Raw genomic sequence first — 25602 nt, forward strand, 5'->3', positions numbered from 1 at the left:
TTCATGAATGACTGGCGCCGACATCCCAAGCGCCATTTTCCTTTTCAAAACGACCCCAGTCCTGAACAAACGGGAAGTGCCAGGAGTAAATTTTTCGCATCATATGGTAGCAGAATGTGTCGGACGTCTGTTTCTCAGACACATTGTGCAAATTTTGCAAATTCCAAGCGCTCGTCATTCCCCATGCCAAGACCTTCGCTCGGTTGCGGAGTGTTTTCCTCGGGAGATGTTCTGCTTTGTAAACGGCCCAAACCTGTTCATCGTGTGGTTTTATCGGGATTTTGTGTTTAAAAGAAAATTATTCGCTGCAGATCTGCCTCTTGAAACTTCGTTAGATAAAATTTTACAATAGCTGACACTTTTGGAGGGTCAGGTGTCCTTGGCATTGACGATTTTTGTGTTATTGTCCCCAAAAATTAGCGTTATAGATATTATAAATAATTTTAAATTATAATTTGTCTTTATTTTACGATGATCTGCACTTTTTGAAAATGGGTAACCTCTGTCTGTGACCTTCTTGCCAATTTCAATAGTTATGACCGCATTTTCAGCTGCTTTCCGGAACACGAGTCTGCTGTCGTGCGAGGGTCGTTCAAAACGCCGTTAGTCTCGCATGGTTTCGTCCTTCAAAAATTTTAGCCACCGTTTTTATGAGATGATCATCATTTTGCACTCATCCTCGCCGACACTTAGCCATGTGTCATTTCCGACTTAACCATTCCCATTACTCCTGAAACAGAGAGTTTCACAACATACCCGACTTTGCAACCTACATTTTCGTGCCTGACCCATGGTCAGAGGTGAACCCTTTTTGTGAGCTCATGAAGGGTCGAATGCACTTGAAAACAATGAGACTGCTTGAGGAAGGTTGTCACCAATGCCCATGCAAAATTTCGATTGTTAATTTCTTGTTGATTCAGAATTATTGACAAAAAAGCATGGCTGGTACCTGTGAACGAACTTTTGAGACACCCTGTATAACTGGCCTGCGTCACGCAAATCGCTGATAGGCAACGTATATGAAGGTAGGTTCTTTTCCGTGTGCCAGCACGTGAGGGCTGTTACACTGACACTTGTATGCTTATTTCGTGCAATATAATTTCTCAAAAATTATAGTGGCTCGTCTATGCAGCTTGCACATGCCGAAATGAATAGCGCATGTAGCGCAGGACCAATACCAAAGAAAGCAATAAAACAAAGATGTCATTATGTTCGCATTGATAGACGGCAGATATAATACCTAAGTGTTTTATGGGCGATTGATTGTGTCGAGCCCAACCCGGTCATATGATAGAGTTAGGTACCTACAATACTTATTTCACTCACGGGCCACGGGAAAGACACTGAGAAAATGTGGTGGTGTGTGGAGTATCATCCGTTCGGGATTATCCCCACGCTTGGCCGCGCATAATAAACCAAGGCACAACTCATTGTCCGTCTGACGACGGCAAAATTGTCGTGCTTTCACTCATTTCATGCAGTCAACGTTAACTTTTTGATCATTAATTAAGACATCGTGTAGTGTCAATTAACTCTTTAGAGCTGTGCTTAAGCGAGAATTGACGACTAATATGCCGAGCAAAAATTAAGGAGCAAAAGTAGCTGAGCATTTGCAAAATACATTGCGTGACTGCAGAGCTGCCCTAATTTGTGCACATGTCCGAGTGTCCAACTGGGCGACGAAGACGTTACCTAATTCATTATTGCATTTATACTCTATGTGCTTAGTAGCAGGTTATATGGCACCTTTCCAACGCCAGAATCGTGTGAAACGGATACGGTAATGTGCCTAGATATACCTAGCCCGCAGGGTTGTAAGCAGAGATTAAAAAAATGGTAATGTTTGGATCTGGATTATCACTCAGCCTGGACTACCTTACATGATGTAGGTAGTAGTACCTTTCGATAACTTGTCGAAATAATCAGTTTATATCTGCAGCTACCTCTGCAGCTGTAGCAGCGTGTGCTGTAGCCTCATGTTTAGTAGGTAGGCACTGCTACGTCTTCAGATACATGTTTGGTTCTCATATGGTCCGCTTTCGGTCATAAAAGTCCCGTAAGGCAGCATCAATCACCGAGACCGTCATATCTGTAGCTATATCATATCAGCATCGCTGTAGATTAGGTTCCGAATTAATAAGCATTTGCCGCACTGCGCAGGGCACACTGATCAAGGGCAGAAACGTGCATATAAAATAATATGCCTAAAGCATTGGAGGATTAATAAAGCTGAACTTGTGCACATCTGAATTCACTGACTTCCCTCCCATTGCGACATAATAGGCAGAGTCCAACACCATTAAACCACAATCGTGTTTTATTTTTGTGCTGCATGAGTAAAACCAATATGGGTGAAAAATGAACATGGATTATTCCATGCTAACGATGTTTTTGCAGGCACGGAGTTGGCCGGTCGTAAGCCACACTGCACACAGATCAATTGCATTATGATGTTTCATGATGTTTGCCCATTATACAGCGTGGAAGATTCATATTGGTGTTGGTAGCTGATCGGTGGAAATATATATTTATAACGTTATCCATACAATGCTCTTTCTAGCACTGTAACCGACAACCAATTAATAATACATAATTGCCCATGACTGATAACTGGCAGATCATAAATTGTCTGAGGCGGCTGCGTGCGAACGTTCATCACATGTGTTAATTGCCGTACGCGACAGGCGAACACATGTGAATGGCGGTCGTCCTCCGTTGTACGTCCCCAGCCGGTCACCGTCCAGCCGCAGCACGTCCCCAGCCAGTCGCGGTCCATCCCTGGCAAGTCACCACACCACATGGCCACATTGTCGTTCCGGATGGCGCCCATCCGGCGCGCGCTGCCAGTCCTGCGCCAGGTGGGCGTCTCAGCCGCGCCACGTGTGAAATTCCCTCGACTGGTGACCACTCGCAAACACAGCTGCAGCGTTATCCCACATCGGAAGAAAGCCGGTCGAGTGGCAAACGACCGACACGTCGGCCGTCTGTGCACGCTCGGAGGTGCACCCTCGAAGGTGTCACCGACGGCCTCGGGCCCTCGATGATGGATGGTCGAGTCACGAGACAAACTTCGGACGCGTCCGTTGATACCGCCTACCGTGACGGTGCTGTCGTGACGGGGCAGTGGGACGCGGCTGTCACGCGGTGTTGATCGTGACAGAGTCCGAACTGTCGCCACTGTCTCGACTGTTACAGAGCCGTCATTCTTTGAGCACTCGTGACCCGAAACACATCGATTCAGGTTATAACTAAGAAAACACTGATTTTGCCGTTTTCATTCGTGCCGGCACAACCTTTGTCAGAGTCCTATATATACCTATTATATAACGGCGAGGGTGGGTCTGTCATGATTGATCCGATGCGGGTACTGGATACATCAATCAACATAATAGCAACCGTGCCCAGCAAAAGCCACTGCCCGAACGGTGCATGCAAAGGCGCTCATTTACAGAGAGAATATTTTGTCCGACACGCTGGTCTGCGTATGTATAGGTAGTAGTTCTGTGCACTGTGTGTAGTCAATAAAGTCATGTTACCGAGTGTTCGCTGCAGTTGTTGCGAATCATAATGGGCCTTGGCGGAGCTGCAAATATGCAGATCGGTATCCGCACACAGAGGCATAGTTATGAGTCGATTATTATGGAACCTTGATATAAAGCTTGCCCCAAGATAAAATTCGAATTCAATTGCATCAATACGTCTGATAACATAACGTTATGTTATGTTACAAATAATTACGACACAATTTTTCGGTTACGGTCTAAAAACGATGATACGTGCAACATTTAGCAGAGTCGAGGTAATGCAGCCGAGCGGTATTGGTATCGGTACGAAACTATCACTAATTCCACCTAAAACACAAGTGTTGATGTTGGATCTTCTATCATCTCACAAACGTGAGTCAAGTTTATCCACCATGCGAGGAGCGTAGAAACTCCCCAAGAGAGTGACGGTCACTATAGTGACCGTCACTGACCACCCACACAGCCCCAACACGGGCCTCCACTAATTGCTGTCGCCCGTCTTCACTGTTAAAGGGACCCTCCCACCTTCAAAAAAGTTTATGAATTGGCATGAAAGTGATGTCGCTCGGTTCAGAAAGAACGAAAACGAATATCTACCAAATTTCACCAAAAATATTCACCGGTTTTCAAGATATTAGACTTTTACTTTTGTTTACTTTTTTGGGATCTCCGCTGTTTCTAGCGACTTTTTTTTTTAGAAGTGCGACGTTTGCGGCAGATGTTGCGCGCAAATAGCATATACCACCGCGTGCTACAAAACGTTTTAGTCAAACAATTAAAAATCGTTAGATATCTGCGCTGACGTCACACATTCAGAGGGGTATTCCTAAGCATTAGCCCCTCTGAATCAAAATGCTGCAATTTTGAAATTCAATATTTCCGATTTAAGGCATTTCTCGATGTTGTGAGTGCCGAAACCGGTAATTGTGAGCCAGGGACCCCATTTTGGCTATCTCAACTCAAATCTAATGTTAAGGTGGGAGGGTCCCTTTAATGGAGCAGTATTGACAGAGCCCCTCTATGTTCCCGTAGACTATACCCATTGACGTTCGAACAACAGGCCACCGCTCTTATACCAACCAACGATTGACCTTCCGTCGACGTGGGCACTTGAGGAAAGCTGTTCTCGACGTCACAAAACAAGCGACATCGGCCCTTGTTGATAGGAACAGCTCACTTTGTGGCCTCTGTGAGATTTACCAGCACAGGTCGAGGATCCTCAACCTCAACCGCGGTCCGCGCGGCCAGCCCGCAGAGCCTCCCACTGGGCTCGTTTCGTCACTTCTCTGACCTTACACGGAGCCTGTGCTTGTTTGTTTGCCATTGCCGGGTGCCTGGTGGCAGTGACGGCAGCAGAAACATCCCACCGCGCTGCTGAGCGCTGGCTGCACCAGGCAGTGCGCACTGCGCACCCTCTCCGGCGGCCCCTGAGCCGGTGCCGCTGCACCCAACACAGATCCAGCCGGAACCGCTGCACCCAACACAGATCGAGCCGGAGCCGCTGCACCCAACCCAACACAGATCCAGCCGGAGCCGCTGCAACCAACACAGATCGAGCCGGAGCCGCTGCACCCAACACAGATCCAGCCGGAGCCGCTGCAACCAACACAGATCCAGCCGGAGCCGCTGCACCCAACACAGATCCAGCCGGAGCCGCTGCACCCAACACAGATCCAGCCGGAGCCGCTGCACCCAACGGCCAACACAGATCGAGCCGGAGCCGCTGCACCCAACACAGATCAAGCCGGAGCCGCTGCACCCAACGGCCAACACAGATCCAGCCGGAACCGCTGCAGCTGACCTGCGCCAGGGTGAACACTGACCTGATCAGTCATTCATCACCGGCTGCACATCTACACCAGAGAACGACGAAATAGATGCATGCTATATTGTACGGATAGGGATATGCATAATGCATTCAGGAAAATAGGAAGGAGTCACAGGAGAGAAAGAGAGAAAGAGAAAGAAAGAGAGAGAGAGAGAGGAGAGAGAGAGAGAGAGAGAGGGAGGGGCTGTAAAGGTATTAATGTATTGTAATGCAAACTAGACCTATTGCAGTTATTATTTGAAAAGGTAGCATGAAGTAATTGTTGCAGCTTGCGTTACCTTTGCCCACTGAGCTCATGCAAAACACTACCATCTGTAAGCTGGAAGCGATCTGGCCTTGGCGTCAATCTGTGCGGACATGTTTGTGGTCCTGATCGAGCAGTGAGAGCTCGGTGCGCTCGTCCGGTCGGCGGAGGCGCCCCGGGCGACAGTGGGCTGGCACAGCTGCCGGCCGGCGACCCATGGATGAGCACAGTCGGGCCCCATTTCCAGAGCGCGATGGGTCCTTTAGAAACTCGTCCACCTAACATAGTTCACATGAATTACAAATGGTCGCACCCGAGCAGCATGCAGGGTACAAAGTCGTCAGCTGGTGAGTTATCAGAGAGAACTGTTGAAAGCAATGAAAAGAAAGCAAGGATGCTAAGCTTGAAGAACATGTGGAATGTATGTCACTGTAGTGCATGTTCCAGGCCAGGCTCAGTTTGTCGCCCCAGGTCCCATATATGGTTGCATGCCTTAGTGGACAAATGCCGAATGATAGGCTGTATAAAATGATGCATAAAGTTCAACACAAACAAATATTTTACTTCATAAGTCTATTCTTCGGCTCAAACCATGGCGTGGCCAATCTGCTATGTATATCAGTCAAGACATAGAAAGTAGAAACGCTAAAAACGTCAATTCGTGCCCAATACAATACAGCATACAGCATTAATAAATCCGGTAGGGTTTCACAGTGGCAGATCAGCTTCAGTCAGTCGACGCTGTAACGAAAAGCTGCTGATCGTGGTATCACTTGTCATCTGTCATTAGTCCCGTTTGTCACCATGTCGTATTTGCCGATACGGTCATTATTGGCATCTGACCGCCGTGACGTCAACAGCCAAGCTATGGCAGTTTAGTAGAACTGTCCCAGTGCACCTTAATGTCACAGCAATGCGAACTCAGCGAAGTCATCCAATTCTCAGGTCACACTCAATCAATGCAATCGTGGTCAACATCAAAGTGTGTTATGCAGTCGCTTGGAGCAATCGATTGCAGTCACAAGAGTCCATACGGACCGACTCCCCCGCCGTTTACACCAACAAAGGGTCTCAGTCCCTGATCGACTGCCTGGGCTCCTGTGTTGGTTAATAAGCGCTAGTCGCCGGCACCAGGCGCGACCAACACGGTGCCCGGACGGCCTGGGACAACAGCTGCACAATGCAGCCTCGGCCAGCTCGGCCGGGGCGTCACAATCAATAGCGCGCGCGGATTTGGCCACCCCGGCGTGACGCAAACGCGGCGCACTCCACTGTCACGATGGTGACGCCGCGGGCCGCGCCGGTAATGCCGCAGGTGCCTCTGTCATCGATCAAACGGTGCGCCGCAAAGGCCGCGGTGCGTCGCGAGTGTGTCCATTTCCGCCGACACGGCGGTTCTAGCCTACCAAAACACGGATTGGCCCTCCGACACATACATAATACGCTCAAAGATGAATAGGGATGATCAGTGATCCATTCAGAGGGCAGCTAGGCTGTGTAGTTTTGCCATAAATAATGCCCCCATTTGCGGTTTGGTCGATATCACATGGGTCGTAATCAACAGAGGACAAACAATATCGGACAGTACAGTGAAATTATCTAGGCATGTGGCGCTGCTGTCTATGTATAAGGTAATGTCAAGCTTTGTCTGCCGGCTCCTGACTTAGGAGTGTGTTCCGAATTCCATTTACCTCGTGATTTTTGTAGACGTTGTGAGTAAAGAGCACGTTATTTTTCATGCACTTCTCGTCCTCATGTAAATAACTTCTGGGCTCACCATGCCTACCGATACCAAAGCACAAGCGCATGTTTTCAAGCTGAGAGGGTATTTTCCAGACATGGTTTGAACACATACATAGTGAACAGGAGCTATTTGAGTGTTCACATTTCTCCGCGCACGAATGTTATCCTGCCAGAGCTCACCGTTGCCTGTTATTTGCCGGAACATTTCGGTAATTTCCCCGTCTCACAACTGAAGAGGCGCATCGCCGTGCGGTCCAACACCAATTATATGTTTTGAGTTGAGAGCTCAGTTGGCGAACTGACGCCGGATCTGGTTATTGTTTCTTGGCTCGATTGCTCTAAGCTCGTTTCAATTGTAACTCGAATAGCTGTGTATTCGTCTTGCGTCGATGTGTAACGTCAACGTGTATCAAATTTGCTACTCATGTGTTGACAAAAGCATACATAAATGAGTATGAGTTCAAGGAAGCTGCAATGAGCCACCGGTGTCGCAGGCCACGACCAAGCTGTGACATACCCATTGACGCATAGACGCCTCAATCAGGCTATGCGCCATCCCAGAGAGGCCCGTGTATCACAGAGGCGCTATTTTATGCATCCGACACCCGTTTTCGCAAGAGCTCGACGCTGCACCGGCCGTATGAATTACGAAACCGTCACATCATCCGTCTAGCATTCAGCTTCGACGGCAGGCCAGCCGGCATAGCGACGGATGAATTACAGAGACAGTATATAGCCGTGACCTTCACAAACAGGTCAGAGGTCAGACCGTAAAGCATTAGAGCCGGTAAAAATGACGGCCAGATCCGGCACCGCTGTTGTGGCGCGCAATGCATGTTTTGCCATTCAGCGAAACAACTGCGATTCGCCTGGTAGGGGAAATGTAGCCAGCTGGCCAGCATTTACGTTCGTTAGGCTCAGCAGCAACTCTCAATCACGGTTGGCATTGTATTGTCGATTAGTAAAGCGGAACAACGAGGCCCTCATGCTGTCACATACTTTGATGTGCTGCAGAGCTAACGCCCCATCAGTACAGCTCCATAACCGTACTGACTAAACTAACACGTAACATCGCGCTGAATTTGGACCGCTGCGATCCGGTCATGCAACTAAGAGGGAGGGACCGGGGACGACTCAAAAGGGGTGAGTTAGTCTGACTGTGCTGCCGGCCCCTAACCGACGGCGGTCGTGATCAAAGCCACCATTCGCCTCCCTTGTTACGAGTCAGCCTAGTCGACACGGCAGTTCTATCGACAGTGCAGAGGCTGAACCCGACCCTGGGTCACCGCGGCGCGGCCAGCTGAGCTGCCGAGTCGGCACGCCGTCCCCTTTATTTAGACTCCCGTCTGGCCTTGGTCAGCAGAGGGCACTGGGCCACCCCGCGGCACCCAGATATGGCCCCGGCACCCTCTCAGTCGCGGCCCACGCCCCACGCCCTTAGTCGGCCATGTTTGTTCGAAGGATTGCGTCTATCGGCCCATGAAGGACCATGCACCTATCGATGGTGATCTAAGCCACTGTAAATAAATCGGACTATCGATGTGAAGCGATACAATCATATTCAGTTCAGCACGGGCTAACAGACGTAAAAACATGACATTGGGCATTAGGACGATGCGAACCGTTTTCACATATACCTAACGATAACTATGCATTTATTACTCATATTCTATTTGTGAAAAAGTAACAGTGCATTGTGCAAGCATGTGACCCAATATTCCTAAGAATTTTGGTCCGTGAATGGAACGCTATTATGCAGATTGGCTAATAAACAAAGTGCAGCGCATGGGATCCCAGCTATGTCGCCGCCACATTTGTTCGTTGCCAGCTCCAGGTCATCAACACGTCCATTGCACTGCCAGACTGGACAATAGAACTTAAGCGTATAACGTCAGTAGAACTCGTTCACATTCCATTCTGACGACCACGGCCATAGCCCAGCACCTACATACAGCACTACAACATGCACCCTCGGCCGAGTTCAGGCGCGTTCAATGCACAATGACGGCCACTGCAGCATTCTCGAGTGGCCATGGTCATTGGTCACCCAGTTCCCCACGGACGCGGCGGGGGGGGGGGGGGGTAATGCCCCTACCCGGCTGCACTGTCCATCGCGTCGCCCCTCGCTCCGTCGCCCCTCGCTCCATCGCCCCTCGCTCCGTTGCCCCTCGCTCCGTCGGTCGATGGCAAATCACACACCAGAGACCACGGCGCCCGTGGACTCCACTTTTACTGACTACCCGGGGATTGCGGAGTGTGCTTTAAAGTTTATGTTGATATATACTATACAAAGCACTCGCCTGCTAGGTGCCCGGTGATGACTAGCCGGAGGTATTGTAGAAACCTTCACAGCAATCAGGTACAATGCCCAGATAGTTCCCGGCAGTTGCGGCAGCCAGGCACACACTAAAACACAACATTCCTTGCAGCACGACAATTTTTGATCGAAACCTCAATAATTCTCTGAGAACGCTTCTGAGAGTTCTACGATTAAAAAATGTAAGCAACCCATGGGTTAAGTTACATAACCCATGGGCCATGAGATGTCTTCATTTTTTTCTCTCTTTTGCGAGTTTGTCGCGAAATGGCCATTATCAAGCATTGCTTCTTATGTCGTGCAGCCTATTTTATTTTCAGAAACATTGTTCAAGTGGAAAAAAATTAAGCTACATAAGTCACGTAAATTTTGTCCAAATAATAACTGGTAACAAATGACAAAAATATTCATGATAGCAAAAAAAAAGATTGAACAGATGAAGTTGTATCTAAGCAACAACAGCAACAACAGCGTTGAGTCCGACAAGACTCAAGCGGGAATGATCCCATAAATCCCGTCTGTTTGCACATTTCTATTTTCTGCACGATGTCGTGTCCGGGACCGGAAGGTGCGCTGTGGCTTACATTGTGTACAAAACCCTTTACTAAGCGGACGCCACCATCAGGCAATCAGGGATGACTGATGGTGTCAAGCCCTGCCCTTGTATTGACCGGGATGCAAAGCGTTACTGAAAGTCGCATGTTGCCGCTGGCGACCGCGGACCGTGGCAACTTGTCCAGCGAGCGGCGCTGCAGGTGTAGCACGCAATGAGACCTTCGACACGAAACAGCGTTCCAGCATTTACGGTTCAGCGCAGAGCGCAAAAACCAAACAGCAATGAAGAAAGTGAATGGCGATACCATGCATTGTTTTGCGTGGTGTTGCCAATTGGAATTCGGCATTGCAGAGACTCTTTATGCCTGAGGCAATCAAAACAAAAACCAGCATACCTACCGTACCTAGCGGTTGCTGAAGGCCAAAACGAAGCACCGAAACGTCCATCAACATCCGAGGAGAGCTCAGTGAACGTCGATAGCACTTGCTTACGGGTGGTAACTATGAACACATGCAGTGTTGTCCTCATCCATCCTGCGAAACTTACATGAAATGCAGACGAATTGCCAAATCTGTCTAGCTGCAAAACACATGCCAAACTGCCATGAAGAAGTAAGCGATTCATTTTACATAATTCTGCCAGTGCCACCAAAAACGTGTACCACCTTGCTCCATTTCTAGCTTAAAACACAGCAGCACCTGCCCCGCGCGTTCTCCACAAAGGTCATCTCATGACCGCGAGCCCTCCCTCACGAAAGGTGGAACATTACTAAGCCTCGCGTCGTAAAATCGCCCGCTGGTCGGCTGGCCGAGACTGCCGGTCAAGTTCACCGGCCTGGCACTCCGGTTCGCTGGCCCGTATATGTATGACTGGGCGTGCACCAGCAGTTTCTCACCCGTGAGCTCGGTCACGATCGGAGCCGGGAGGAACGGAGCGTGGGATGTACCCGCTGCGCTACTGGAAACCGGCAGCGGCTGGCTGAGCAGATGCACCAAGGTGTGTGCCCATGCAGGCAGGGTGAATGACGCATACCTAGCGAGTGACGTCCGCGCAGCGACGAGCAAAAAGCGGTCTATACGAACAATGCACCGCTCGATACATTCAAGGCATACAAGCGGAGAAAGCATTGCGAAGTCAGCTTCCCACTGTGTTCTTTTTTCATCCTTCACTGGCTGATAACAAGTGTGTGGTCATAGTGTCCTTCACTCGGAAGTGGTTACACACGGCCATTTCCACTTCTCCAAGGTCGTCTGAGGACGTCTGCCTCCTCCGGCCTGGAGCGAGGCAGTCGGTAATGGTGGGACCCCCGCAGCAGGCCGGCGCAGGGACCCGCCGGCCTCCCCGCAGCAGGCCGGCGCTCGGCGATGGGCGCATTGGAACGGCCGGCAGCGTGGGACACCGCCTCCGGCGGCTCCTTCGAGCATGGCCGAACAAATCCCGCCAAACTACACAACTCCCACGGCGTGATGAGCAGTCACGACACAGCGACCAACCGACCACCGACGCGCCACCGAGTCGTACATCTTCGGGCACACAAATCACGCAATCGCCAAATTTACCCGTCGTTTATTCCAACACGGCGCGAAGGCCTTCCAATGAGGGGCGCCCACTCGGCCAAGGGCGTCTCTGTCGAAACCTGGCTGCGGTGGTGGAACGTCCGTCGTCCATCCTTCTCCGTGCCCCTGGCTGCCGCCGGCGGCCCCGGGCGACTGCAGCGCCCGGGGCGGCGAGTGTGCGTCTAGCACCACTGGCGACAAAAGGCGGTACACCACTGGCGCCGGCCGGGGGGGGGAGGGAGGGGAGGACATGGAGCCTTGCCGACGGCGAACGGACCAGGAGAATCCACCGTCGTCCCCGGCCGCCGGGAAGGCCGCCAAGTGTCCTATGTGCTTTTCAACATTTTGCTTTTTCGATATTTTGCAATTTCATTATTATGCGATTCGATATTTTGCGGTTTCGATATTTTGCGACCTCCACATTTTTCTTTGAACAATTTGCGTTCGATATTTTGCACTTCGATATTTTGTCATGGAATCGTCCTATATGCATATGTGCACTGCGCGGGAACCGATCACCTGCCAAACTGAGCCAGCCCTCAATGTCCTTGACGGATGCTGCATACCTACTGCACAGCGCTGTTATACCTAATAGTTATATAATACCACTGATTTGTAGCTATCGAATATCCTTTGATAGGAAGCAGCTGCACACATAAATGAAACGATCTTTACCACTAATGCATATCAAGTACTGCGTATTGCCTTCCTTTCATTAGTTCAGAGCTAAAACAATCGATCAATATGAACCTAGGAAAGCACTTGCATTATGTCCCTATCCCCCTTTACTGCTTAGCTGGCGATGCTATTCCTATCTACACAATGTCATAACTCCCCATGAACAATAGGCATTCCTAACGGAGAATCTTGCACCGATGCCTTTGCCCTTTCACCACACTCTAAGACCCGACTAATCCTGAAGCGGTACTGAAAAAACGCTCCCAATGCCCCGGTGTCTGATCACACCAGTTGTTGAAGAGGTGCTGAGCGGCCTTGAAAGGCTCTGAGATCTCCAACCCGACCACCAAGACGGCCCACCGCCCGGTTGACCCGAACGAAAACCAGAAACTTGCACTTGTAAGATCTTCAGGAGGGTGGATGACAAATGGCGCCGGGTTTATTCGAAGGTAACCACCGGGCGGATTATTAAGTGAAAGTCTAGCGGAATCAGACAAATTGAACATTGTCAATGTGGATCTAAGGGATATTTAGGTAAGCTTACATGATGGACATGGAAAGGCTTGTTTGGTTACCAGCTATTTATTACTTAAACTTAACATAATCTTAAATATAATCGTTTATATAATCTACTAACAATATCATCATCATCATTATCAATTATCAGCATCACCATTCATGGGTGGAGAATGTTTGAAAAGGTTACCCCGGCCGGCGACCAATAGTAGGAAAGACGATATGCTCACATTGTTATCAACGGTCATCATAAGCAAACCCCTTACGCAGCCTTCTTCAATGTTGGGCAGCTCAACCTATAAAACAAACGGGGAGTCGATCCAGGAATATCGACCGGTCCCGGTCTCGCAGCTCAGTCGGTAGAGCGTTGGACTCCGCGTGGCAAGAGTACGCGTCCCGGTTACAACAGTCCGATTTCGAAGCGTGCAACGGAAGCTCGCTGTTTATGAGCATCCTGACGAGTACGCTATTATAAACAGGCATGGTTGCGGTCTTTGGCACTGGCAGGCCAGTCGAAGGCAGCGAGGTCAAGCATTGTTTCAGAAAAAGTGCGCCGAAAACGCGCCAAATTTTCGAAACTGAACCCGATTTGAGAGCAGTCTTGGCATTGGCGACCACACGAGGGTCCTGGGGTTAGAGATTATGGTATGTTAAGCAAATAGTTACCTGATTTGCAATATTACGCCCATGGCAGTGAACATTTGAAGAACGAGTTTTCTTTTCTCGTTTCGAGACAGCTTCTAGGATTTACAAGAGTGGAAAAGTTACCCCGGCCGCGCCGGGGGGCTGAAAGTTACCCCGGCCACGGCCGGGGTGGCTGGGGCAGGTTCTCCACCCATGTCACCATTATCAATTAATCAACATCACCTGATCCTATAGGGTCAGGTCCATATATGGACCAGGGGGATGTCGTCCCGGTTCTTCCCATGTATTATTCGCCAATCAGTTTAACACTACCGGTGACGTCACTGGTGGACCGCCAATCGGGGCCGACCGGCTGGGCCCGTAGAAGGCCAAACGCAGACGTTTTCAGAAAAGCGTAAGCCGTATAGATACAGTCGTGGATGGAGTTTTGCTGTGATTCGGCTCTCCAAGAGTGCGTCAGGGTACTCCAGGACCCGGACAAAGGTCATAGTGAACCGGTATCTAATAAAATCCGCTCACCACTTAGCAGCCGACTTCGACCCTTCACCCTCGTAAAACACAAAAGCTTGCCGGTCATCAATCCTCCTGCATCTCTGCATCTGCTTACTACCTATATCGACCAGTTACTAAAGCCGTTTTGGAGCGGCTCACGGCCGATAACACACCGGGCGTGCGCTAGCCGCCGGTGCTAAGCGCTAACCATTGAGTGCGCGTGGCCGACTGCCGCCCCGATGGCGCTGGCCCCCGACACCGGCGCGGCGCTGCTGACCCATGGAGAGGGGCTGCTTATAATGAGTCGAGCCGGAATTGGGATAAAAGCCGCGGATAGAAGCTCAGCGAGACTAAGGGATTGTGTGGTGCCCTCGGTAGGCCCCTCAAAATCATCCGTGTAGGGCCCTTAGGGCCGCCGGTTATGAAGCCTTTGGAGGCACTGATGTGGGCCCTCACAGGTACCGGTGTGAGGCTCTCTGCAGAGGCATTGGTGCGGGGTCCCCAGAGGCGCCGATGAGGGTCCTCACAGCTGCCGTTGTGGGCCCTCAGAGACACTGCAGTGTGGTAAACGACCCCACACTGTGGGGTCGTTACAGTCGGGTGTGGGACCCTTAGAGCTGCTGGCTCGAACCCTTCACAGGCCGACAGGGGCTCTCAGAGACCGACAAGGGGCTCTCAAGAGGTCTGCGATGCCTTCGGGAGCCCTGTGGAGTCCTTAGAGCCCAGCAAGGTGCACTCAGACGCCAGTGGGGCCCTCAGAGTCGTCGGTGTGGGGCCCTCAAAAGTCACCGGTGAGTGGCCGTCCGATGCGCAGGTCCCGTCTGAGGCCGTCAGAGGCTCCAGCGTTGAGCCCTCAGAGCCGCCGATATATGGCCTTTTAAGAAGCACTGCTTTCGGGACATCATTCAGGGGTGCCGGTTGCACTCAGAGGTGACAGTGTGGGGCCCTCAGCTAGGCACCGGTGTGGGGCCTTCACAGCCACCGGTGAGGGCCCTCGCAGGCGCCGTTGTGGGGGCCTTCAACCATGGGTCATCGCAGGCGTGTGTGGAACCCTTAGAGCTGCTGGTCCCTGATAGGCCGGTAAGGGCCCTCAGAGGCCGGCAAGTACCTAGCCCTCAGAGGTCGCCAATAGGCCCTGAGAAGCCGGCAAGGGGCCCTCAAAGGCCGACAAGGGACACTAAAAAGGCGGTGTGGGGCTCTTATGGAGAGAAAAGTGGCTCTTCGGAGCACATAAGATGTTCTTCCTAGCCTTGTGGGGCCCTTCTGAGTCGAAAGATGCCAGCGTGGACCCTCAGCCGCCAATTGGCGTCGCGAGGCCCCTCGGGCCCGATGCCCCCTAATCCGATAGGGACACGTGCCCCCTGCCCCCCCCCCCCCGGGTGCAGATAGAGAATGCAATCGGCGGTGCGAGACACAACAATTGCAATCGTTCCTTCTCCCGTCGCGAGGTCGCCCATCCGACCCATATCCCATGATTGGGTCCATGATTATCCCTGGGGCTCGGGTCGGCAATGTACCGGCAAGGAAATCAACTTTAGGTGAGTAAAAAAGTTATTAAGAGTCATTAGTTGTCGTTACGTTCAGTAATAATAACTATACGGTGCCAAATGTACCCGACGTACAGCTTGGAGCCGGGCGCCGCCCGGTCTCCACCAGTGACGTCACGCTAATGCTTAGCGACCGGTCCATTGGAAATCGCGGGATGATTCTACCTCTCTTATACGGCCTTGATATGGACTGAAGTGGTGCACAAGGTCCCTCCGCTTGTCGTTACTGACGCGCTTACATTACGAATTAATCCCGGTATGGCTCAGGCTGCATTACGTTAAATCCGAATCCAAATACCCTCTTATACCTTTGGTTTGGATCCTATAGTATTTGCATTGTAGATTCACTTGCACTAAGGCAACAATGCAGTGCTCGTCATTTATAACCCGCAAACAATGTCGACCAAGTGGGCCGTTCAGGCTGATCCCCTCCCACGCTGACGCGACCGTGGCCGATATGTAGGACTGTCGTCTGGTCTGGCACCGTGGGACAGCCAATTCGGTCTGCACGATTACCGGCAACGACGGGAGCATCAGCTAGCCACAGTGTGACCCCCCCCCCCCCCCCAACTACCCCCTCCCAGGTACCGCCCCGATAGCTCGCCGGCCGGTTCAGTGATGTGTGCTCCACGCACACCTGGCTTTGCACGGCCAAGCCTGACGAGCTGCCTGTGTCTGCCTGAGTCACTGACACATACAGAAGCTCGGCACGCGGGCGTAGCTAAATATGGAGACGCGCTGCAGATCGTTTACTCCTTGGTGTCTGTCGAGGCAGCCTCGCCCATATCCCTTCAAACGTTCCACCGAGCCACACTAGCTGGCATATCGGGCCGATATCCTCATATCGCTGCTTCTACCGGCCGCCATTGCCGCCCGGGTAGCTCACTTCTTCCGCGTGTCGGCCGCGGCGGTACAAAGTGCGACACCTCGAGACAGGCGCAGCGCCCACATTTGCACGGCCTCCGCGGCGGATTCCTCGGCGGAATCCGCGGCGGACTCCACGGCGAACTCCGCAGCGGACTGCTGGGCGGACTCAGCGGCTGGCCATGTGACCGGCCGGGCGCGCTGACCGGCACGGCATGACGAGCAGAAGCCGAGCGGCTCCGGCAGCACCGTTCACCGCCGCGGCACGGAGCGCCGGGCGGGTCGGGCCGCAGCTGGAGCACCGCGCGGCGGCCCCAAACGCCCAGAGTGCAGTCTGGGCAGGAGATTAGAGTCGGACACGGCCCACACGGGACTGAGGCATTCGTAACCTTTCTGCTTCGAATAAAAGCAGCGCGGCACTCACTCAACTGTCTACAAAAAGTTTCTTTAAGTGTCCAGCATTGCACTGGAGAGTGTTTCCTATTGCAGAACATTGAGGCATTCTAAGCAGAACGAAGCTGCAGAGTCGGTCCCGAACGAACAATCAACTTAGCTCAGCCTGCACACTGCGTGGTAGGTATTCTTTTTTCGACAAAGCCGATAATAACTCAGACTATGTTATCAGTCGGTCGGAACTCATTGCAAATAGATGCGCCATGCTCCACTCCTTCGATTGGGTCTATCACTGACAAAGTATACGCCTAGTGTGGCAACAAAAAGCAAAAGTTTGTTTTAGGGCAAATATTAGACTTTTTGTGTTTTGTTGGCAAACTCGATGGGAAATGAATACGACGATAAGCCCAATCTAAGGTGCGGAGTCTCGCGCGTTTTGCTGTCAAGTCTTCCGAGTGACCAATAGCATAGTATTCGCGTTTTTCTCGGATTTGTCGAAAAAAATACCACGCATTTTGCTGAGGATTATACGTGCGTTGGTAAGCTTAATAAGCTTAGTGCGCAATGCTGCACTTGAAGTTAAGATAGTTATTGCTCTTGCTGACGCTACCGATTGCCAGCTTTACCATGAGCCCATTGACGATTATGTTTGGGTGTAATGTCACAATCATGCGCCTCGGATCCGCACGTGGTTCAGAATGCTACCGCGACAAATGACCCTAGTCTCGTCCTGCCCTTGATTTATTTCTGTCAACAGCCATGCACACAGTAGCACAGACTTCTCAGAAACCATTAAGTTATGAAACCATTCCAACTTCCAAGTCAATAAGTTCAAGTGCATTCTAAACACATGAATGGTTGCACAATAAATGCACTGTGAAGTTTGGCACCGATGGTAAACAAAAGCTCGAGTTGGACATGTATCAAAGACACATTGTCCCAGCAGCCTGGACAAGAAATGAACGGATGACTACTGTGGGTACCAATGGAAACCAATGGATGCTCAGAGAGTAAATACCGTAAAGGGGCACCACAATACCTGAGACATCAACGAACGACACGATAACAGGCGTTATGGTCGGTTTTGTCATGATCAAATAATTAAATATGTATGTAGATGAAATTGACCAATAACATGGCAGTGAGGTGTATCTTTATATAACAAAATAAGGCCGAATATAAAGAACGAGCTTTCGTCTTATGACATCATCAGGTTCTGGCCCGATGATGTAAGACAAAAGCTCGTTCTGTCGGCCTTATTACGAGCGAGCGAGCGCAGCGAGCGAAGTGAGTCTTTTCAATATAACGGAAAAATCTCAGTATGAGCGGCCCGGCCCGGCCCGGCCTGTAACGCTTTTGAGAGGCTTATATCTCAGCAACCGCTGGACCGATTGGCCTGCGGTCTTTTTTGTTGGGTAGCCCCATCCCTTCTACCCCGTAATTGACTACTTTTGATACATCTCAGTGACCGTCCTGGCACGTGCCACGTGAAAAGTCAAGGGTGTTCAAGCTGTTTTGCAAAAGTAGTGATTTTGAGAGGCTCATATCTCAGCAGCCGCTTGGGCGATTGACTTGCGGTAATTTTTGTAGGGCAGCAGCATCCCTTCTACCCAAAATAGGATACTCTCAATGCATGTGGGTCACCCCCAGTGCACGTGCAAAATACAACAATAAGAGGTGCCAAATTTGTTCCCATTTCAGTAACTCGGTAATTACTGGGGCGATTTCGCTGAAAGTTGGCATACAGGTAGGCACCCACCAGGCAATGCATTCCCATGTGTTACGGTTAGGGTGCTACTGCACGTGCGCACGTGCAGGGGGCGTTTCCAGATCTCGAGAACGGCTGGGCCGATTGCGCTCAAATTTGGTACATGGTTGGGGACCAGTTAGTAGGGTGCCGTGCAAAAGTCACTTTGGACCCCGTTTGCACGTGCGCACGTGCAGAATGCCGCTTCCAGATCTCAGGAACGGCTGGGCCGATTGCGTTCAAATTTGGCACACCGCTAGCGACCAGTTAGAAGGGTGCTTTGCGCAAGCCCGTTGGAAGCACCCTCTCGCCCTTCCGCACGTGCAGGGCTCACTATCTCGCTCGCTCGTTCTTCGCCCAAAAGGCGTTTTACTGGTTTTATTATACAAAAATACACCTCACTGTCATACACCTCACTGTCATGTTATTGGTTAATTCCATCTACATATTTAACGGACGTTATACCACATGGGCTCATGGCTCTCATTGTCCAATATCCAACGTAAGTATACGTGTGGATGCGTAATTGTGCAATGTGTGCGCATAGCACAAAGCCTTCTAGGTACTGTATATTGATCTTGTTTGCAATGACGTTATGGTGTGTGGTGTACAATAGAACCAGGCATTGTCTGAGACCTCTGAAGATACAAGGTAAGTAAGTGTATGGCTGTTCAGCGGATGGAGGACCATCGCGCCACACCTACACACATAGTGATCGGCGCCGGGCCGGGTCGTGCCCTGACCTCAGCAGCTGCGTGACCGATGGGGCCGGGAAAGGGGTCACGGCCCGCTGGCAGACACGGCAGCCGACGGAACGCTCCCGACCACGGCTAACGAGGCGCCTTAGCGGCAGATAATGAGCAGCACCGCCAACATAGTGCCCCACGCGATGGACCGGCCGTATGCAATTTGTCTGCGGTAGAGGCCAGCTGCCGTTCACGCTCGACGCTGCAGGAAGAACAGTTGTGGAGCTCAACAAGCTCTATAGGATACCGGTCTCGGTCGGCGATGGCGGCCAACTGAATTGACCCGATCAGGGCCGTCAGAACCTACGCCGGTAGATGTTACCATGTGACTGCAGTATGTGTAACAATTGCCACGATATCAGTCACCAGCCATTGTCCCCAATCCCTGAGTCAACTGGTCGATCCAGAGCTGTTCCAACAGCGCCGCACTGTTGCAGCAATGTCGTGCTGCCTCGCTCAAGGTTGTGCAGGATGTAATCGCTCTGGTAATGCTCTCTTGTCAGTTGTCGCGTCGTTTAACATCAAGCGATGTAATTTTGACAACACGCTTCGGTTGGTTCAGATCGCTATTGCTCATGACTTTTTCCATTTCCAGGTGATATACGATCCAAGGAATGAATAGTGATACAGTTAAGAAGCTCGGCCGACAGCAGATCGTTAGCGCGTTGGACAAAAGGGGTATCTCAAAAGGGTTATGAGATGTCGACTCGTTTTAAATTGATAAAATTCGAATATTTTTTTAAGGAAAAAAGATTTTATTAGCCTCGTATCACAATTATTTTGTTGATGACAAGCCCTACGAAATTCTACTTAACTTACAATCAGGACCAAGTTGGGAGGTGCTTATACAGTTAAGAAGCTCGGCCGACAGCAGATCGTTAGCGCGTTGGACAAAAGGGGTATCTCAAAAGGGTTATGAGATGTCGACTCGTTTTAAATTGATAAAATTCGAATATTTTTTTAAGGAAAAAAGATTTTATTAGCCTCGTATCACAATTATTTTGTTGATGACAAGCCCTACGAAATTCTACTTAACTTACAATCAGGACCAAGTTGGGAGGTGCGGGAAATGTATTTGTCCTAAAGAGTACCCACCTACCTATCAGAGGGAGTCGTCCAATATATGCATGGACCAATACCACTTTAGGTACCTATGTATGCTCACTACATGTATAAACACTAAAACACGTTGAACCGTATCATCGTGCAGGTTCCATAGGGTTGATTTGCATTATAAATTAATAGCCGTCCGTAACAATTATCAGACAAACATGCATTCGCCATTCGTGCTAAATGAGTAGGCAGTTCCATTCGACAAACAGCACTCGGATATATCGGCCACATCGACGCTATACAATGGAGTTCACTCCCGGTAATAAGTCCAGCCTCAACAAAGCGTTTCAGCCTAATCTGTCCGATGGCGATCATACTTGGTTCGCTGGTGGCTGCATTTTAGTCGGGGATCGTTAATGCCAGACAAGCTCGGCCATTGGACGGGGCAATCAGGTTTATGAGCGCCCGGAGGTCGGGAACTGGGCACCTTCACGCCACCGGCGTCCGCCAGGGTTTGTGACGGCGTCCGTCCGGGTTTGGGTACGGCGACCGGCGGGGTTTGTGATGGCGACTATCTGGGTTTGTGACGGCGACCGGCGGGGTTTGTGACGGCGTCTGTCAGGGTTTGTGACGGCGTCCGTCGGGGTTTGTGACGGCGTCCGTCGGGGTCGGCTGCGACGGCCGGGGTGGGCCGCGTCGACGCCCGTCGATGTCACCACGCCCTCCGGCTCCGCGTGACGCTACGTGACGGGGTGTCACATGACGCGGTGACGGAGACGCCGATGCCGCCTGCGTGAACTGACGGCAGCTTCGACTCCTTCCGCTGTATTGTATTGTGTTGTGTTGTACATTCAAGAGCGATCCGAATCCAAAAATTGCGTGTTGATTATATAGATGTGCACTGAGCAGTCAACGTCGGCCATGGCCAGGACATGACAGCGACGGAAACCGATAATAAGGACAGTGTGGGGCGACCGGTGCATGAGTACAGTGTGAACGTGCCTAGTGGGTTATAAGCAGCTTCCTCTGTTGTCATTTGGTCAGCAGGCGTCCAACTGCACCGTTGGGAAACGCTGGCCTTAAAACCCAATCAGAGTAAGTGTACATGTCACTTTATCAGCTGTAGCGCAAGCAAAGCATGTTGCCAATAGCGCACACGGTTATCCGGGTTACCATTGTAGGCGCATACATAATGTGGCATTCTATAAAAAAAAAATGGAGTGAAAGGGATATATGCTGAAAATTTATCGAAAATATGCTAGCAATATGTTGAAAATATTTTGTGTCATTCAACGGAAAAAAATACACTGATATGTATTGATCACCGATCGACGGCATAGAATAACGAAAGCGCAAAACACATCGGTGTAAGTATGTATGTACATACGGTGTCTATACATTACCAACACATTCCAATGAGTTTGTTGTGTAAAGAGAGTAGATGAGTAGTCGGATAACTTGGCCAGCACCTCGTCACCGTTGCCATGTGACCTTTTGTGTCCGCTTACCCAGTTGCAGCGTTGGTATGTCCATTGCTCTGCGACTGCAAGCCAACACACACCTGCAGTGCAGCTCAGCTGGGAGCACTGCCACGGGAAGGGTGCAATGTGATAGACATATCCACAACCGGGAATGTACAGCAGCCGGCGGTTCAAAGCCATGTGGTCTCGCCAGCCCCAGTTAATTGGAGCAGCCGGCGGCCGAGAGTCATGTGGTGCAGGCCAGCGCGAGTTTCTCCTGCTCTTCGGACCCGGCCTGTGGACAGATGCGCGAGCGGCGGATGGGCGGGACGCCTTCATGGCGCAGTCTGTCGCCGAGACTGGTCACGCGTCAGCGAGCAGAGGCGAGCTGGCCGGCCACCGACCTGGGCCTCGTTTCATAAAACTCTGCCGTAACTTACACCTTTCCGTAATTCACACCCTTTCAAACTACGGAGCGCAAATAAATCCGTTTCACAAAGCCACAACTGGAATTGTTTACACCTCCGTAACAAAGCACATTTGCGTAGTTACCGTAATTTATCAAGCGTCCTACAAATTACAATTTCATGTCAACACTTATTTTTTTACGAGAATTTATAAAACAATTATGTTGAATTTAAATCTTAAAAATTATGTATGAAAAAACAAAATTGATATTGATGACCATCCTTTATTAAAACAATACATTAAAAACAGCAGAAAGCCAGCTAAGCAGAAGTGCCTAACTACGAAAGTGGCGCGGCGCGGCGAATAAACAAAATTCCGATAGTGGCCACAAAAAGCGACTGGTACAGAAGATCTGCAGTTTCTTTTTCTCATTTTGGCTGTTCTTTATTCCTCACCGGGCTCAGCATTATACAATATATTAAAAATTAGCTTCGAATCTTCACATTAATTCAAAATCACGCAACATTTTTGTGCGTAGTTTACACCACTGATATCAATAGCTTGATAAAATATTTGGCGTTAATTACGTCGTTTTATGAAACCCAAATGGCATCCATTGGTCCGGAATCGAGCATTTGCCGTAAATGAAGCTCCGTACTTTCGATGGCGTGAATTACTCCGGTCTCCGGCTTTATGAAACCGAATTGGCATCAAATACGCCAAATCTGGCATAATTGACGGAACGCCGTAAGTAATTCCTTTTATGAAACGAGGCCCAGTGGCGGCACCTGGTCTCTCGTACATACATACACCGCACTGGGAGGAGACGCGACAGGTGCCACACTTAAAGACACTCACAAGAACCCAAAGGATCAGGTTTATCAAAGACGGTAGCGGAGTGGTTTGTTGTGCTGCTTCATACAAATCGAATGTCATGCAAACGTTGTAAGTAAAGGGAAATGGATGAATGAGTAAGCGGTTGAACGAGCTCAAGACACTTATGTTTCAGAGCTGCTCAATGTGGAAGAAAGAAGGTCATGAGATGGAAATCAACTGAACGAACATGTGTTTTACACCGACTTTCGCTTCGAAGTTCAAAATACTTCATGGATATATGAAGGTCCATCAGTCAGCCAAAACCATTATTATTGACTGAGGTTCACTACGAAATATGATCATCGGATATGGCCCACTCTACTTCCCGGCATCTGGCACGGGCGGAAGGAAAACGGGCTCTCAGCTGGCCCAGCGCGGCGCTGATAGTCGCCAAAGCACGGCTCCGGGGCATTTCCGGCTCTTGGCCTCCGTCTCAGCCAGCTTATCCCTCTCCGGGGCAGCCAGAGCCGCTCAGCCGCCCTGCCGGACCGTGCACGCACGCAGCCGATGATGATGAAAGTGAGTGCGACAGCGTGGCGCGAGCGGCCGGTCCAGTACCTACAGTGCCGCCGCTGGGACGCGCCTCGGTGCCCCGGCGCCGCGTGAGGTCATGACCCATGACGCCGCCACGGCTACCGTTCGGGCCGGGTGGCTGTGATGTCAGAATGACAGACTCGGAGGGGGTCCGGCAGTCAGAGTGATCTCTTGGCCCGGCCGGTCGCAGAGTCGGGGAGACGGAGGGCCGCGGCTGACCAGAACCGGCCGCCTGCCACTGCCCTTGTCTGCAGCGGCGGCGTCTGGCAGTGCAGGACCATTGCAGAGCTATGAGTGCTCGGGGGAGGGCAGACGTAACGCCGGAGAAGGGAAGCTCCCCTGCAGGCGGCTTGCATAGATGGCGTAAATCCGACGGGAGAAAGTGGAAATAAAAATGATGCTGGGACACAAGCAGAAACTTCAACCAACTCAGATCCGCTGCAGCAGACGGCAGTATGCATAGAATAAAACTGACAGCCATCCAGCCATCCGTATAGTCGACCATTATAGTCAACCATCCAGAATGAGCTCCTATGTGATTGTATGTTTCCACACAGATGCATGTCGCGACGAGCGGACTTTAGCTGGGCTCTGATTAACACGAACCGTGTGAATCATGGAAAGAGGTATATTATCTCGCCTCCGGCTTCGTCATGATCCTTGATAATGTGCATATGACACTGCTCTACACAAACAGCATGGTCCGAAAACAACTTTACTGGGGATAAGGCCACTAAATACAAATCCCCGGCAACAAATTACCCTAATCAGCCACTCCTAACAACCTCTGCCTAGAGATCTGCACGAATTATGTTCTCACGAGGACGCAGATTAACACTCCCCAATCTCCTGGAACGTCCAGTCGCCGGGCCGCCGCGCCGCACGTCGCCTGCCGGGTACAAGGCCGTAATGCTCGGAGGCGCACCGTTTCAGACGCGCGGCGTCTGGGGCGCTCGGCCCGGTAACCGGTTGTCAGGCGCGCCGCCCGATTGGAGCGGTGATACCCGGTCGGCAAGGACCACTGGCGGCGGATATGTGGTGCTGACGAGGGCGGGATATCCACCGGCGTCCCTCCCAGTCACTGATACGGTGAACAACGGCGCCGGCTTAGCTGACCAACCGTTGCATAGCCGTTGAACACGGCTAAGCTCGACTTTCAGTCATGTGAGGTGAGAACCGTGCAAACAGAGTGCAACAATTCGGCGCCGGATGCCGGCCGTGTTGTGGACGCTGACAGGGTAGGGCGGCCATCAGGACGGCCTTCATCGGCCCTCCTTTCGCCGCGCGCCAGGGTCGTCGGAGGAGCGCCCGCCGTGGCCGCACTGCCCGACAGGGCCGCGCGGCAGCCGTCGCCGGCTCTGACCGCGGACTGCCGGCGCCCCCAGAGGTGGACGCCCTCCAAATCACTCAGTCCAACCCAGACAAAGCGCCGAGTGGTCCGTGGCCAGTGCGTGACCACGTCCATCACGCTGATAAAGGACCGCCCTCCGGCGACTATTTCGGCGAAGTGGCCCGGTTGAATTCAACAATCGCCACTTCCAGGTCAGCTGATGTTAATGAGAGCACCTCAGTGGTTATAATAAGCTCCAGACTTCAAGGGCAGTGGCCTAGTCATTTGTCCTGGCGATTTGTCCGTTAAATTCAGCGCATAACTTTGTCATAAAACAAATTCCATCACGATTCCAATCTACCAAATACGCTCCTATCACGATGAGCGGACGACACAGCCAATTTCCAAACCAATAAAACAGCCGTCAATGCAACGCACCACAACACCGAACCAAACAGCGGCCGAAGACACCATCTTAGCGTGTCCCGATCAGACGTCTCGACATTATGAGTCGGTGGTCAATCACATAGCTGGTGGTAATTAAC

General features: G+C 51.0%; 1 protein-coding gene across 1 annotated transcript in view; it reads right to left on the reverse strand.

Moving 5' to 3' along the window:
* LOC122386359 overlaps positions 1-25602 on the reverse strand; it is a 42391-nt gene that overhangs the window by 4030 nt on the left and 12759 nt on the right. The gene's annotated exons all lie outside the window — the stretch shown is intronic.

This window comes from Amphibalanus amphitrite, unplaced genomic scaffold (assembly GCF_019059575.1).
Source record: "Amphibalanus amphitrite isolate SeventyFive unplaced genomic scaffold, NRLGWU_Aamphi_draft 000248F_arrow, whole genome shotgun sequence".
Lineage (NCBI taxonomy): Eukaryota > Metazoa > Arthropoda > Thecostraca > Balanomorpha > Balanidae > Amphibalanus > Amphibalanus amphitrite.